Source organism: Sinocyclocheilus rhinocerous, unplaced genomic scaffold, assembly GCF_001515625.1.
Source record: "Sinocyclocheilus rhinocerous isolate Xijiao unplaced genomic scaffold, SAMN03320098_v1.1 scaffold2771, whole genome shotgun sequence".
NCBI classification, from domain to species: Eukaryota; Metazoa; Chordata; class Actinopteri; order Cypriniformes; family Cyprinidae; genus Sinocyclocheilus; species Sinocyclocheilus rhinocerous.
In genome coordinates, this window is record NW_015659695.1 from 96,942 (window position 1) to 114,442 (window position 17,501).

Consider the following 17,501-nt stretch of genomic DNA (forward strand, 5'->3'; position numbering starts at 1 on the left):
CTTTGAGCTCATTTTCAACACCTCACTGACTCGCCCCTTTATCGGCCGCTTTAACCCTTTTACATTCGCTCCTGATGACATGAACTCTCAATTCATTTCCTCCGGCTCGTGTGGGGACTTCAGGGGCCCCTAGCGGCCACAGGCGAGCAAACAGACGCAGAGAGAGACGGAGAGACAGACAGACAGGCGATTGTGTCAAACGTTATCTCAGAGTTCTGAGGTTTCTGCTGCGGTGTGGTTTTTTGGTCAGAACGCACATCTAAAGTTAATCTGGTACATGTTTAAGAGGCAAAACCAAGATGGAAAACAGACGGGATTGTTTTTGCTGGATTGGTGCTTTGTTTTACATGAGCGCGGTACAATAACATCCCAAAACGACTGTGCCTCGCGATCCTCAGCGAAGACATGATGAAGAAGAAAAACCTCAATCTGACAGAGTCTGATCATCCTGGTCAAAGTGCTCAAAGCCTCACATCTGTACTCTGACATGAGGAACATGATGAGCGTTTAATCCAGCAGCCACAGCAGGCTTTAAAAGCTCATATATATGCCAAAAAAAACATGCAATCACAGAAAGCCTCATATGCACAGTCATATAATGTTTAAGTGCACAGAAAAATCATCACATTCAGCACTTACATGTGAAATAAAGATCTTTAATGCCTCACACACACACACTTATGCACTGTTATATACTGTCACACACACACACACACACACACACACACTCTTCTGGCGTGATTCGTCATGTTGCAAAAAGCCCAAAATGAGTTGAGAGCGCGTGAAGGAAGCGTCTTACCTGCTCACCATCATCATCCTCATCCTCATCATCATCCTCATCGTGGTGCTGTGAGTTCAGTTGAAGAGAGTTTATTCACATCCAGAGATAATCCAAACGCCGCTGCGCGTCGCTCACTCCGGGCTCCTGTGTCAGTTCTTCAGCGCGGCGCGGAGTTTAACGCGCGGATATGACCTCCTGCTCGAGCTCAGAGCGCGTGTGACGCGCGGCGGCTGTGTTCATCGCGCGGCGGCGCGGGGAGAAGCGGAGAGCGCGTGCCGTCCGGGAGGCGCGTGCGGCGAGACTGCGCGGTCGAGCTCGAGCGGCACCGGAGAGGGACGGAGCGGGGAGTGACGTCACGCGAGCGGGGCTTCAGAGACGCTGTCGAACATTCGTCGCGTTTCAGCGATAATCACCGCGGCGCCAATCATAGGAGGACTCTCATCTCCAGGGAAGTTAAATAACAGCGCTTATGTCCTAATTTTAGGGCGCGAACGTCGGTCTTTTCCACAAACGGCAGCTATTTTAGAGACTTTTTTTTAAACAAGTAGACAAAGTTTTTGTGTAATATGTTTGAAGTGTTTAGATATTTATTTCAAGTACCCTACGAGTAGACTGTATAAATTATATATTTTGTCGATTTTTGATCGTATCGGAAACGGTCTAGTGTTGCCATGGTTACCTCATCCGGCGAATGCTACTTCTGTTCAAGAGTCTATTTGGCGCGCAAGCGGTGTTACTAACTTGTAATTTAACCTTTGTGGAATACTGCATATTTATATAGTTATATTAAGTTATATATAAATGATTAAAAAAAACATAAATAAACAAATCATATTTATTTATTGTTTCTTTGTTTTTCCGTTTAAAATGAATTTAAATTAATTTCCAAAATAAATTGTGCTTATTTGTTTATTTATTTAAATTCTAAAATGAAAACTGCTTATTGATTAATTGATTGATTGACTGGAGGAAGTTAAATAAACACTTTTTTTTTTAGTGGTACAATCTGTTCAGAATGTCTTCACGCAAATTGTCTCTCCTCACCCCGAGAAAAAAAAAATGTAATTATTACAGCCACAATACTTCTAAAGTCTTATTTTATGATATGTAAATCCATTAAAAAAGGAGAGACAGATAACGGCAGTTCTTATGTTTAGTCAATACCGTCTAATACTGATTATAATTGAAAGCGTTGGAGCCGTCTGTTGTTGCTATGGTTACCTCCTCAGGTGAACACCATGTCTTTTGTGGGCCATAAATGGGGGTCAGACCCTCTCGAACCCCCCATAAACTCAAACGCGGTACAGGGACATGCTGCTGTTCATAAAACTGTGAAAATCAGCAACCCACTATAAATCATTCATCATGTCACAGATCATATTTACTGTAATTGTCTACTTACTTCAACAGCACAGCATACACAGACAGTCATTAACTAATGAAGCTCTTAATGAACTGACTCAAACAGCTCCACACAATCATCATCATCATCATCAAAATTCAGTAATGAGTCTGAACTGGTAGCAATCAGACGTCTATAGCAGGACAGAGGCAAACGCAAACACACTATCAGCAAAGAGTTAAAACTATAACTTTAAGAGCCTCGGATATGAATGTGTGGCAGATAGAGTGCATTATAGAGTCAGTACCGCCGGTGGCCTGTTGGGCGCAGCAGAGTTAATGTGTGGCTTTACAGAGCAAGGCTGTTATATGTTCTGATAGCTGACAAGTGCTAGTCCTGACCCAGTTTAAATACCTTCAACAAAGATTCTTATCTAAGAGAAATACTGCTATCGAATGGCACGCTGGAGAGTTGGACAGGAGAGCCGTGTGTGTGTGTGTGTGCTGGAGCGAGCGTTTCCAATGCATCATTAAACAGATTGAAGGACTTCTCATTCCAACAGCTGAAGCTCTGCCCCGCAGGCACCGGCACACAGCGAAGGTGTTCTGCTAAAACTCGTCCAAAAACAATCTGTGCAGCCCACCGCTTCGGGACACGAGAAAACAACAGACTGTCTGTGGGTGCAGCTCGGTGGGAAGATGTGCTTCCAGCCCTCACCTGTGCTACTGCCAGATCACGGACGCCGTCGCATTGGTCTCAGCTGCTATCGACAACCGCGGACGACTCCATACGCGTCACGTGACGCAGGTTTAACTGCTGCTGAAGGCACAACCTGCAGCAAGACGTTCGTTGGAATTTGACATGCAACCAATAAATTAGCTGAAAACCCATAAAGACGAGTAGTAATGGCAGAAAATATTGTGACAAGGGAGAATGCAGACTGTCACGATTCAGCCCATCGCAACACAGTGTCCTGATATCATAATTAGATTATGTCTAAAAGTCTGAAATAATGTTGTCTTCTGCCAGGAAACAACATCTTAACATAATTAAAACAAGACAATCCTACTCAAGAACAAACTTCTGTACACTCCCAGAAAAAAAAGGTACAAAAGCTGTCACCCTTTTAGGTACTAATATGTGACCCTGGACCACAAAACCAATCATAAGGGTCAATTTTCCCTTATGAAAAATAAGAATAAAGAAGCTTTCCATTTATGTATGGTTTGTTAGGATAGGACAATATTTGGCTGAGATACAACTATTTGAAAATCTGGAATCTGAGGGTGCAAAAAAATCTAAATATTGAGAAAATCATCTTTAAAGTTGTTCAAATGAAGTTCTTAGCAATGCATATTACTAATCAAACATTAAGTTTTGATATATTTACGGTAGGAAATTTACAAAATATCTTCATGGAACATGATCTTTACTTAATATCCTAATGATTTTTGGCATTAAAAAAAATGGATAATTTTGACCCATACAATGTATTTTTGGCTATTGCTACAAATATACCCCAGCGACTTAAAGGAGTCATATGATGCAATTTCAATTTTTCATTTCTCTTTGGAGTGTTACAAGCTCTTAGTGCATAAAGAAAATCTGTAAAGGAGAAACAATAATGTACAGTATGTGGAAAATAATGTGTTTTTTGAACCTTAAACCGCATAAACACATTTCATTACACCAAATACACAAAATAATGTTCTTTTTAGCAGCATCATATGACCCCTTTAAGACCCTCCAGGGTCACAGATGGACTCTTTAGGTACAAAGGTGTGCCTTTTGAAAAGGTACCGCCCCAGAGAGTGTAAGATAATAAGACTACAAGAGTGTGTCCTGGATTAGCAGTGTAAGTATCTGAATTACTGATGCAATATCGTGGGAAATAGTTTCACAGTATCTCCAGATCCAGAACCTTGTTCTGTGAAAAGTCTCGAGAGACGCACTTGTGACATACACACCGCGTTTGTTCAGAGTCCCAGAGCAACCCTAACCCAGCGTTTACCTTGGCAGCCGCGAATGCAAATACTTTTGCCCTTGAGCACTATGTTTTATTGAGCACTTTGGTATCCTCACCTCAATTCCTTCATAAATTGGTGTCATTATATCACACGCACCCCTCTGATTTCAACACGACTTCTGTAGCGCCCTCATCCACTGATCCTGAACCCAGCTCAATCATTCGTTTCGCATACAGCGACTCTCGGACAAACACAGAGCAACACATAAACCTCAGGTATCAGCACTGAAGGAGATCGAGTTGGATTCGGCGTGTCGTGTCTTTAGGTGTCTGCGGTAAAGAGCCTCGGTTTGAGAGCGACGGCACAGGAGAGGGATGTCTCTGCCGTCCTCTCTTCTGAGCGCGTCTCGCTCGGCTAATACAGCAGGGCCCGTCTGATGAATGAGAGCGGGCTGGAATCTATCAGCCGCTGATATTATCTATCAGGAATGGACTCTATCATTCAGTGGCTCTCGGAGGTCAATAAAGGAGCCGTCTGTTGCGCTGATGGATGGAGGTGAGGCATCAGTATGAAAACTTGGCTTCGAGTCCAAGGAGAGAAGCTCCGGTGTGGCACGGTTTGTTTTTATTTACTGCGATGTTTACCGAAGGTTGAGGCGTGTGCTGTTCAATCAACGGCTGGATTTCAGTGGATTTGAATCTGTGGGAATGCATTTAATCCTGAAGGGAAGAAGATGGATAGCCGTGTATTGGTGCACCAACACAAAAACCGTTCGCCGGTGCGACGGTGTGGACGAAACGGTCTGCTTGGGTCAGTTTGGACCAACGGCTGTATTTCTGCATCCCAAGATGCTCAAGGTTGATGTGTGGCCCTCCGGGAGACTAACAGCTCCAGTAATGAAGCAGCGTTTGACTGCGTGATTCCCCCAAATCTTTATTGCCGTGTTTGTAAAGGCAGGCTGTTTATCAGCGCAGCAGAGCCGGTCAGCATGGCCTTGTTCTGGAGCCAAAGCCTGATGCAAACATACAAACAAACTCTTCCACCAAATCTCAACCCAAGCAGATCAGTTCAAACAGGTATTATGATCCAGACACTCTGGCACCAAGACGAGTCTCTGATTATACCCAGGGTTGATTACTCACCATCAGCGCTGAGGAACGCATCGCATTACTGTGTTGCTCTGAAAAAGGAAACTAACTAGTGGTGTTTTCTAAGGCTAGAATCACTATCATCACTGCATTGAGTTGAGGATTACTGTTACTTTACTAAGTGATTCACCTGCTGGATGATAAAACTCCCACAGAGTTATCTAGAGACCAGAAGATCAGCGAGATTTGAACCATATGAGAGCCCAAGCAACCACCCAGAAGACTCCTAAAATAGAAAACAATGTTCTCAAGAAAGCCTGTTTTTTTATTAAAGCTGCCCTGGAGGAATAACCCATGTTCCAGCACCTTAGCCGCTGATTCCGCGTCTCCTCGACCGCACCGCTTCAAGATCTCCGCTTGTGCGTGATTCATAAGCGCCTCCCTCCGCAGCCTGCGACCTCGGAAGAGAACTAAACGCTTGACGTTTTAGAGCTGCATTTCCAAAACGCGCCTTCAGATGGAATCAGATGGAATATGATGGCAGGCATTAACCCCCGCCTGGATCCACGTCTCCGTCTCGGGATGAGGGCGTGTTGGTGCTGGTGAGGCTTGGCTTGTTGCCACAGTCAGAGGAAAGCCTTCGGCGACAAGTGCGAGGCACCGCCATCAGATTATTCAAGAAACTGACACCCTTAACGGACAGAAATCTCACATATCAGATGTCCTTTCCCACGATGCAATGTGCTGCTTTACACGATACACTGCATTCAACAGTCATGAAGGTTTATTGCAGCGGAACAAGGACAACAATTAATAAACTGTTTGATATGTTTCTTCATCTATGAGCACTTCTGTCATTGTGGGCATTGTCTAACTGTTATGAACATCCCCAGCATATCACAAGTGATTCATTTAGTTTGCTTCATTTTCTGATGGAAATTACAGAGGCTGAAATAACATTTTTGGGGGAAAAAAAATGTCTGTCTTGCTAAACTTATTTTCACAGTGTCCTAAATACAAACAATTAACTAATAGTTTCTACACTTTTTTATTTAATGTGACAGCATTGTAGCACTATGAAATATTCTGTTCACAACTGATGCTAATATACAGTGGGTACGGAAAGTATTCAGACCCCCTTAAATTTTTCACTCTTTGTTATATTGCAGCCATTTGCTAAAATCATTTAGACTTCAGTTCAGTTTTGTTCAATAAAAGCTGATGATAATTATTTATTAACATATTGAAATTGTGGTTAATCATAACAGACGATGAAGATGAAAAATAAAAAAAAATATGAAAAAAAATGAAAATAAATAATAAAAACCACTGATAAGACGTTCTTTTTTTAATGATTCATATTCAAGCAGTGGGTCAATCATGATTTGTGTGAAAATAAGTACGCATTAAATCATTTTCTAATCCTGCACTGAAAGTTTAGTTTAGTTTAGTTTCCTTTCCTTTCCAAAGTTGAAGAAACATCCAGTTATTTAGCATTTTGTTGCTCCAGATGTCAGATAAAAATGTTAACAGACAGTCAACAATACTGCAAAATCTGACAGAAATCAGCCTGAGCAAACGTCTCATATACACACTGTCACTGACGGATTCAGAACATAATTGCTCGTTTTTTTCTGAAAATGAATTATTTGACGATCACAAATATGTTGACGGTAAATCTCGACAGTGACTTGCATTCGTGCGGCTGTGCGATTACCAGTTTAAAATGATGGACAAGGCTTCGGAGAATCAGTTTGGCCTAAATCATGAAGATTAATCAAATGAACCAGAATGCAAATCTTTCTGGAGATTTTATCTAATGAGTGGAAAGAGAATATTAACAGGCAGAAGAGCTAAGAAATTAATGGTCTCTGCCAGACTAATGCTAATTATGCTAATACCGCAACAATTACAAAATATTAGAGTGATGCTAAATGTGACTAACTGAAAAAAGAAATAGCATAATAAAATTACTCTTCACTGGTTCTCATCTAGTTTTGCTTCTGGGCACAAACGGTGAATCAACAATTTAACAGAACATGTCATCATACAAAAGTAACAAATGCCCATAAATTAATAATGTGATAGATAAATAAAATATATATTTTTTTATTTGTTTGTTTGTTCATTCATTCATTCTAGGGAGCATAATCATTTATACGATTTTTAAGATTCTTGTGTAATTTTGTTGACATCTGCCTAATTTGAGTAGTAGTTTTTAACAAGTAACAAACATTCACAAACAAAATTATCTTAGAGGTAAAATTCATTGATGTGAATGTTGTCGACTACTCTTAAACAGGTTTGAAAACAGTGAAGAATAACTAACTTGGAAAGCTGTAGGATTGTTTAGATGAGTTTCGTGTGAAAGAATAACGCTGTAAACTAGCACAACCCTTTCAGTTCTGGCGTATCTGAGCTGCTCTTCAGAGCGACGGTTCGTCATTTCATCATTATTGTACCTCGCTGTCCAGCTGTCGATGCGATTGATTGACAGTTGCCACGGTGACAGCAGCAGTCGTCGAGGAGACGGGTTCACCGTGCGTAACGAGGGACAGTCACTTTTCGCCGCGGAGAAAGAGCTGCTCAGCCCGGCAATGACAGCTTTCAGAGCCGCAATGACACCAGACGACAGAAAGATGGAGAAATGCATTCTAATGCCACAGAAGTGCTGCAGAGTCTCTCGCTGGATGTTGGTCGGTTACCAAAGAGTGGACGGTAGCCATTGACTTCCACGGTATGGAAAAAATTACTATGGAAGTCAATGGCTACCGTCAACTGTTTGGTTACCAACATTCTTCAGAATATCTTCTTTTGTGTTCAGCAGAAAAAAGGTTTGGAATTGATGACAGAATTATGTGTTTGTCTGACGTGAATCAGGGATCTGATCCATGAAGGAAGTTTATGGATCGCTCCGTCAAAACTGATCGGCGGCTATTAGACGTGACGATGAATCGAGGCCTCAGACTCCCACAGTTCTGTTTGTCCAGCCATGCTTTCATCCTCTCTCTCTCTCTCAGATTGATCACATGTATTGTGTCTCTATTTTACAGTTGAGGGTTCTTGAAAGAGCTGCTACGTCAATCTCTCGCTTCTCGTGCACCGAAAGAAAGATATATATATATATATATATATAAATCAGCCTCCACACTTTCATCAGTTTCACAGTGTTTGATGCACTAGACGTCTCAGACGACCCTCTCTGCTTTACAAAGACTCTCGCCGAACCCTAGTGAGCCGCCTACATAGACAGCACTGCAAGACATCACAGACATACCCGCAGTCAGGTTCAAGAGCTAATCATGCAAAATATGATGTTAAAGACACACTCTTCTGCCCAGAGTGCACTGCAACAAATGCAGTAGAAAAAATACAAGACGGTGAATACGCAGGAGAAATGTTGACTATAAATATAAATCACTCACTACCGAAAAAGTTATTCAAATCACTGTCTTGTTCAACATGGACTTAATTAAGCCAGTATTTGTGTGTGTAGTATGTCTTTATTACAGTAAACTAGACTGTATAGTAATACTTTGCAAAGCTTTGTGGGATTGGGCATCACTGCTTAATTTGGGCAATAAAACAACAACAACAACAACAACAACAATAATAATAATAATATAATTATTAGTATTATTTGTTTATATAACAATGTAATTATATATGTTTATATTAATAACAATCCTAATAATAATGGTGAATATTTATTTATTTTGTGTATTTATAATAATAATAATAATAATGATAATACATTTATTTTTGTGTATTTAATAACAATGACGATGATAACAATAATAATAATTCAATTTAATTAATTAATTAATTTGTTTGTTTGAATGATTTCTAAAGTGAAAATGGCTTTTATATTGTTTTTATATTGCTTTTCTTAACTTAATAACAACTTGGATGTTTAAACATCCAGAAGAACTGAACATCCACTGAGAAAATAAACACTTCAAACTGAAACCAAACCCAACAGTTTTCAGGACATCAAACTACCATTGACTTCTAGTTATGAATATAGTTACTTACTGAAAGAATGAAACACTTTACCATTCAATTATTTCAGTTGTGATATGATCTGTATTTCTCAATTATATTTCTCTTTATCTAATTGATCTGTGGTGTGTGTTTTGGTACGTGAGAGTCGGATGACTTCATGAGTGAATACAGCATGCAACAAAGCAGAAAACACACACACACACACGTAACCGTTGGCTCTGTTAATTGCACTGAGAGTTATAGTCTGTATTGATGAGGTCTAATCACGGCTTTCAATGATATTTATGAGCTCAGCGTCACAAACGTGTTGGTCAGATTAAAGCCTCATTAATAGAGTCTGTCCAGCAGGTATTAAACAGCTCATCTCACTCCAGCAGGAAGAAAGCTTACACCACATTACAATTCATTAATACGGCAACAACCCCACCACTAGCTTGTGTGTGTGTGTGTGTGTGTGAACTCCAGTTGGATGAATCCCAGTAATTAAAGCATAAATTTGGCCTACTGAAGGGGAAGCTGAACTCACAGATTGAACACATGATGCCCCAAACAATCACCCGATTTCTACTCCGCAAACACACACACTTTCAAAATCAATGAGCGTTCAAAACCAAACAATCTGATCTGAATCATAATGACATGAATGCAGAGCTTTATCAGAGAAACACACACACATCTGAAACCCCATTTCACAGACACTCAGAGACAGTGAACAGTCTGTGGGGTCAAAGGTCAGAGGTACAGTAAGAGGTCAATGCTGTAACTACACCAGCATCTCTGTCCACTGATGTAGCCGTGTGCTTGATAAAGTGATTACAGACGTCCTCTGGTTCAGAGGTCATGAGTCAGACTGTGTTAGTGGCCCAGATTCCTGACCTGCTTGTGATGCTGTGTTCATGTGTGTGACTGGAATATGAAGCGTAATGTAGTCTCATATGTACAATACACAACATACAATACATGACATAGAGTGAGTGTGTGTGTGTTGTCTAACATGAGCTGATGTAGCAGATAAATTTACTATTATGAGTCCCAAAAACACACACACACACACACACATTTGACACATGTTTGACTAGGTTAGTGAGGATGCCTCATACCCACAATGGTTAGTATATAGAGGTGATGATATTTTCTATTTCAACCCTAAGCTAAACCTAAACAAACATATGCATTGCTAAATCTAACCAAACCTAACCTAAATCTAACCAAACCTAACCATAACTAAATCTAACCAAACCTAAACCTAAATGAATATAACCAAACCTAACTTAAACCTAACCATTACCAATCCTAAACAAATTTAACCTAACCTAAACCCTAACTAAATCCAACCAAACCTAATCTAATCCTAACCAAATTTAACCCTAAGTAAATCTAACCAAACCTAACCTAAACCTAACCAACCTAACTCTAACTAAATCTAACCAAACCTGAACTTAACCTAATCATAACTAACTCTAACCAAATCTAACCTAACCTAAACTCTAACTAAATCTAACCAAACCTAACCCTAAGTAAATCTAACCAAACCTAACCCTAAGTAAATCTAACCAAAGCTAAACCTAAACCTGACCATAACTTACTCTAACCAAAACTAACCTAACCTTAACCCTAACTAAATCCAACCAAACCTAAAGGCTCGGCTTGAGCTCCGAGTTGAAATAGAGGAGGAGATGGGGAGGTGGAGGGATGCCGGCGCAGTGACTGCTGCTTATATAGGCTTATAATGATGATTGACAGGACCGAATGATGTGGAACTTCATGATATGGAAAACCAAACATGATTTGATTGAGTTATCCATGCATTTCAAACAGTGAGCAGCTCGTTAACGTTTACTTTTCAACATTTCTTTAAATGTGTGAGGATACACATTTTCACATTTTGAAAATGTCCCCAGAAACCTGCACCCACGTCTCTTCATTTCTTTCACTGTTTTATGAGATGCTGCAAACATTATTAAAACAAGTAAATTAATAAAATCAATGCAAATTCAACCAAGTTTTTTTTTTTTTCATTTTCATAAAAAAATGTTAATCCGAGGAAAATGGGAAGCAATATTAGTAGAAATTGACCGATAATTGGTTTTACCGATATTTTATATGAGGGACCCTTTGATGTTAAGCACATTAGATGAAATTAAAGTTTGTTATTTTTATTATTTATTAGCATTTAACTACTATATATACTTAATATATTGTAAAATGGGGTGACTATTTTCTAGTCCTCATAATGCCTGATTTACCAGTGGACTTACCAAAGTACATTATTTTACTGAATATGCACTTTTTAATGTTTTGAGTGAATGAAAAACCACAGCTGATTTCAGTAATCATATGCAAAATATTTAGAAGTAATTTCACTCTTACTGTGACTGACACTAATTCCATAAGCACTTCATGATCATTGACGGGTTTTCACTGCAAAACAACATTAAAAAATGTTCTACAAATATCACTACAATTTTTGAAAAAATGCTGCAGCAAATGCAGTCATTTTGGGCCACAAAAATCCCATGAAATCCTGGTGGGAAAGTCTAAATATTTCTATTGTGTAGTTCAGTTAGTGTTTAGCTGCTCTGGCCAATAAAGAAAGCTTTGGAAAATCACACATAAAAAGAAACCTGGCAGATGTTTCCTGCAACTCTGATTTGTCTTTCTGCACTTTTCATTTTTCTTCACAGGCAAAATCATTGTGAGAGTAGCTTGCGATACAATCCAAACATACTCACACACACACACACACACGCACACACACACTCACACACACACACACTGTGTCTGTAAGCTGTGTAAAGAATGAGCTGATGTCTGAGCGAGTTTCTCTGCGCTGATGGATCGTGCTGTAGGTGTATAAGACAGTTCAGTTTGCCTTTGTTTGTTTCCTCAGAGTTTGTATTAATGACGTGCCAGTGTCTCTGTCGAGATGCTCCCAGCATGCTTTGTTCGTGCTAACAGAGCTGATGGGATCGGGGCGGGCATTCATCACTGTCAGTCACAGCTCAGCGGCGGTTCTGATTGGATGGTCAAGATTTAGAGAGAACAAAAGCTCAGCACAATGATTTCACAATCGGCAAACTAGACAACGTGTGTGTGTGTGTGTGTGTGAGAGACGGTTTTGCTGCTAAAGCACTACACCTGCACACCGTCAGCAGGTCGGCCCGCCGCCGAACACGCTTACACATGCACACATGCACAGAAGCCATGGCACGTTACCTCTGAAAGCCCTGGCGAAGATCCTGAGGACTCAGGAGCTGAAAAACAAAAGCAGTTCAATTTAAAACCACACAAACTCAGATGAAAGCGCCTCGCTCGTCCCATCAGTCTAATCTCAGGAATCAGCCAGCGGAGGGAATGAGGAAACACGCTGCCGTAAAGTTCATCACCATCAGCGGCGGCTGAACGTGGGAAGCGTTCTTTTGGCGAGTAATTGAACTGCAGGCGTCTGAAAGGTCAGAGATTATTGGAAAGCTGACAATCCGGGAAAACCGTTGATTCATTTCGAGAGAGAAAGAAGGAGATTTCTATGAGTTTTCAGAGAGATCAGTGATGCGGAAGTCTTTTCTATCAATGGCTGCGACACAAGTTTGAGTGACAGTAAAGACTGTGCAAATACTTCTGGAATCTTAAACGTAACATTTACATATTTAGCAGACATTTTTATCCAAAGTGACTTACAGTGCATTCAGGATATACATTTTTTTTTTTACCAGTATGTGTGTTCCCTGGGAATTGAACCCAAGACCTTTTGCGTTGCTAACACAATGCTCTACCACTGAGCCACAGGAACAGCTATAACGTAAACATAAACATTGAATTGATTTAATTAATACATAATCCTTACTTGAATTAATTACTCATTAATCAAAGATGCATTAAATTGATCACAAGTACAGTAACAGTTAAGACGTTTGTAATGTTACAGAAGATTTCCATTTTAAATAAATGCTGTTCTTTTGAACTTTCTGTTCATCTGTGAATCCTGAAAAATAAAATGCATCACAGTTTCCACAAAAATATTGTGCAGCACGACTGTTTTCAACATTGATAATAATCAGACATGTTTCTTGAGCAGCAAATCAGCATATTAGAATGATTTCTGAAGATCATGTGACACTGAAGACTGGAGTAATGATGCTGAAAATACAGCTGCGCATCACAGAAATAAATTACAGTTTAACACATATTCACATAGAAAATATATATTTTAAACTGTAATAATATTTCACAATTTTTACTGTATTTTTTATCAAATCTTACTAAATATACTCAAATGTGTGTGTGTGTGCTTGTGTTTCAAATGCATAAACTCTACTGAACCCAACATAGCAAATGCAGATCAACTGAATTTAGTCGAGCTCAACACATAACTGAATTAATTCGACTATGAAAAAAAATACATAAATAAAAAATCTGAAAAACGCATAAATCCATCTCTGCTGAACACAACCCAAACTAACTTAATTCAATTCATCTCATCTCATCTCATCTCAACTCAACCCAGCAGAACATAAATCAACCCAGCTTAAATCAACTCAACTCAACTTTTCAAGTTCAGCTTTCAAAATTCAGCTCAAACCAACACAGCTTAACTAAATTCAGTTCAACCCAACTACCGTATTGACCCGAATATAAGACGACCCTGATTATAAGACGACCCCCCTTTTTCCAGATGTACCTTTTGGAAAAAGGCTTTTTAAAAACCAAATCTTGTTTTTTCTCAGTAAATCATCTTGGATAAATGTGTCCACCAAATGCATAAATTCAACTCAACCCAACAAAAAATCCAATTGAAATGAACTCAAATCAACATCTCAACCCAATGAACTTCACCTAACTGAATTCATCTCAACTCAACCCAACATAACTAAGTTCAAATAAATTCCACTCATTATTCAGCTGTACAGAATCCAATTAATGCCAACCCAACATAATTCAATTTAACTCACTGAATAGTTACAATTAAGTTGACATAAATATTCTTGAAGTAATCGGTCTCCGTACTTCGAAATTTCATGTCTACTTCAATGTGTTACTTGCCATTTCTTTGTAATTCATTGAAATTTACCAGCAGTTTCTGAGCGAAAATTGTTTCACAGTAAGTTTCGAACCAACTATTACGTATTATTCATGCCAGGCCAGTAGGTGGCGATGTCACTTTGTAAATAAACACTACGCACCCGCACGCATACACATTCCTATAGACTGAACATGTGTACACGCGCATGACAACACACTTTTCACTAATTCGCAATTTTATAATTTACGTGGAGATTAACAGTATCGTTTTCAAAAACTTGCACTTTGAAACCCTTTTTCAAAGTTTGTGTTATCAGGCCCCCAAAACGCTGTTGTCGTGTAAATGACCGGCAAAAAGGCATAAAAAGTTTTCTGTTTTTAGTTCAAAACGGTGTTGTCAGTTCTGTTTGTTCTTCTACATGTGAATATAGCGTCAGCTCTCTGTCTGTTCAGCCCCACACTGATGACTGACAAAGCCATCAGCCAATCACAGCGCAGAATGTGAGCACCGGCTCCACCTGCTGGTTCATGGCACAGCTTCTGCTCAGTGTGTGTTCTTCCCATCCGTGTGTGTGTCGTACGAACAGCGGTGAGTGTGATAGCGCTGATGGGCTCGTGCTCCAGCGGCGGCAGCTGAGTTTTACAGCTCCTGATTGGCTGCGGCACTGCTGTCGTCGCTTCCGCCGAGCGCTCGTCCCCTGGGTCCTCATTAAACTCTGAAGACACTTCGCTCGCAGGATTCCTCAACACTCTCTCAATTGGTTCTGGAGTCCCATGAGGCTCTGCATCCAGTTAAAGTCCATTATGCTCACAAGCAGGCAAACGTCCAGAAGCAGCTTCAGCGTAACCGGCGGCAGTGTGTTCAGTGTCGAGGGCAGAAGATCATTTCAATGGCAAAACGCTGCGTTTAAAGCTTGTTAATTGGTTAACAGTGCAAGCATTTCACACGCATTTGTGATTTACATTAGATGAGTATGTGTGCAAATAAAAAAAACTATTTTTTTTTCCAAATTCAGGTCATGAAAATACCTTAAGTGATATACCAAAATTTTACTTATCACTTTTTGAAATCTTAAATTTGGGGATGGAAAAAATAGGAATTTTTTAAACTTCAAAAGGTAATGATTTATTGAAATAAATGTGATTGTTGCAAAGTGAAAACGCCACGGGTTCATGGTATCAGTGCAGTTCACAGTTCAGTGATGTGTTGTAGACTTTTGCAAGAGTGCATATTTGATCTCACTCATCTGTTTGAATCAGCAGCTGGAAATAGTAAACACATTTCAAAATAAGAGTCACTGTGTATTTTGGGCTTTATATATATATATATATATACTGTAGTTCCATAATAACTAAATATAGTTTAAAGAATAAATATTTAAAAACCTACTGTATTCTATATATATATATATATATATAACCTTTTTGTATTGAAATAAATAATTTTGTAAATGTATTTTCACATAAATCCCGTCAGTAAAGAAAAACAAATTACTTGGCACATTTTCATTGCAGCCCTAAATTTTTCGAATTAAGCACATGCTGCTTTGTGAAGAAGTAAGTGTCAAGCCCTGTTTATATGGTGAAAAACTGTATAATAAATCTAATAAATATAATTGGACTTTTCATGTAATGTTACAGTAAAATATATTCACTTTTCCCATTTAACTTATAGTTATAACCCAAATAATAAATAAATAAATTCCCCAAATCCCCTATTTTTATTTACACTACATGTTACAGTTACATTAGGTCACGTTATATCTTATGTTGCTGAATGAATGTTTTTACACACATACACATACGGAAACACACACAAACACACATGCACAACCACATACGTACACACACACACACACACACACACTACACACAGTGTCAGGAGCAGATCTGCTGTAACATGGTGGAATAACATCTTCTCGGCTCGTTCTGAGATGCTGCTCCAGTCGTGTGGAAATTACACATGGTGAAAGCGGAAATTTAGAAATTCAGATGAGCTGGATGTGAACATATGTGTGTGTATGTGTGTGTGCCGGGAGAAACAGCGCTCTTCCCCAGAATAAGTGGCTGTGCAGTGGGGGGTCGAGCCATGAAAACCTCCCCTCGCTCTCGAGCTCGCAAACAGACTCTTTCCCCAAATACATCAGCTTTTGTTCTGCGCTCCAGATATGACAAGACGCCATTATCCAGTTGTGCACATGAGAGTCTCAGATACCAGTGTTTAGGCAGCTCATGACAATAAAGGTGCCACTAATGTAAAGAAAGAAAATTAGAATGAAAGATAGACAAACATGTGAAGTGAATCATGAGACAATAACAAATGTTGAATATAATGAAAGAAAAAAAATCCTTATGAAATCTAGTTTGATCAAAGTGATCAGATTTTAGAAAATTTAGTAGATTTTAGAAAAGTAATAACCCCTGTATTTATTTTTTGAAAACAAACAAAAAGTTTATACCATTTTTTTTTTATCATTTATACATTAAAGTACATCAAGAGATTAAATGTCAAATGGTGTTAATTATGTATTAAAAAAATATAGGTTTTAGCTTTTTTAATATTTTAAATTATTATATATATATATATATATGAGCAATATCACTCGAGTACGAGAGTGATACCGGCTCTATATTAGCATGGCTGTGATTAGGCCAGAGGCATGAGGCCGCAGTACGAGAGTGATATTGCGTTTATACAACAGTTCGACGGCACGAGTGTAAATATATAAGAAAAACAACAACGAAGGGTCTTTAGAAACCCTTTTGTTCGGAACTACTTCCAATCAGATTCAAATCTCAGTTTGACAGTATAACAGCTGAGCTGAAGCCTCCGTTACTAATTCAAAAACGTCACTTTAGAACTAGTAACAAAGGAACGTTGAGTTTCTTCATTAAAAACGTATTGTATTACTTAATTAAAAGCTCACTGTATGTAGAGTAGAGTATTGTGAGAGAGAGATGGACTGAGCGAGAGTGTGATTACCTGCATTTGATACAGCATTTATTCTTCAGCTCAATCTCATATTCACAATAAAACATTAGTTTGAATGTCCGCTGAGGAAAGCGATATCTTTGTCGTACTGTCCTTTCATCTGTTAAGGGTGATGTCCAATGACAGCGCTGCATAACAATAGATTAATGAGAGCAAAGACTGCCCGTCAGATTTACCCAAAACGCGTTATATTTCATGTTTAACCTCTATAGAGGCATCAGAGCCAGCGGCAAATTGCAGAAGATCTGGCCGAGGTGAGGCTGCTCTCGGCGGGTTCATGAGCGCTGCACGTCTGCTGACGCACTGT

General features: G+C 39.2%; 1 protein-coding gene across 1 annotated transcript in view; it reads right to left on the reverse strand.

The window, feature by feature from the left end:
* LOC107724002 (receptor-type tyrosine-protein phosphatase delta-like) overlaps window positions 1–17,501 on the reverse strand; it is a gene marked incomplete at its 3' end in the record, with an annotated part of 266,996 nt that overhangs the window by 96,271 nt on the left and 153,224 nt on the right. The window contains exon 7 of the mRNA XM_016532768.1: window positions 12,400–12,437. The remainder of the gene's footprint in view (window positions 1–12,399; window positions 12,438–17,501) is intronic.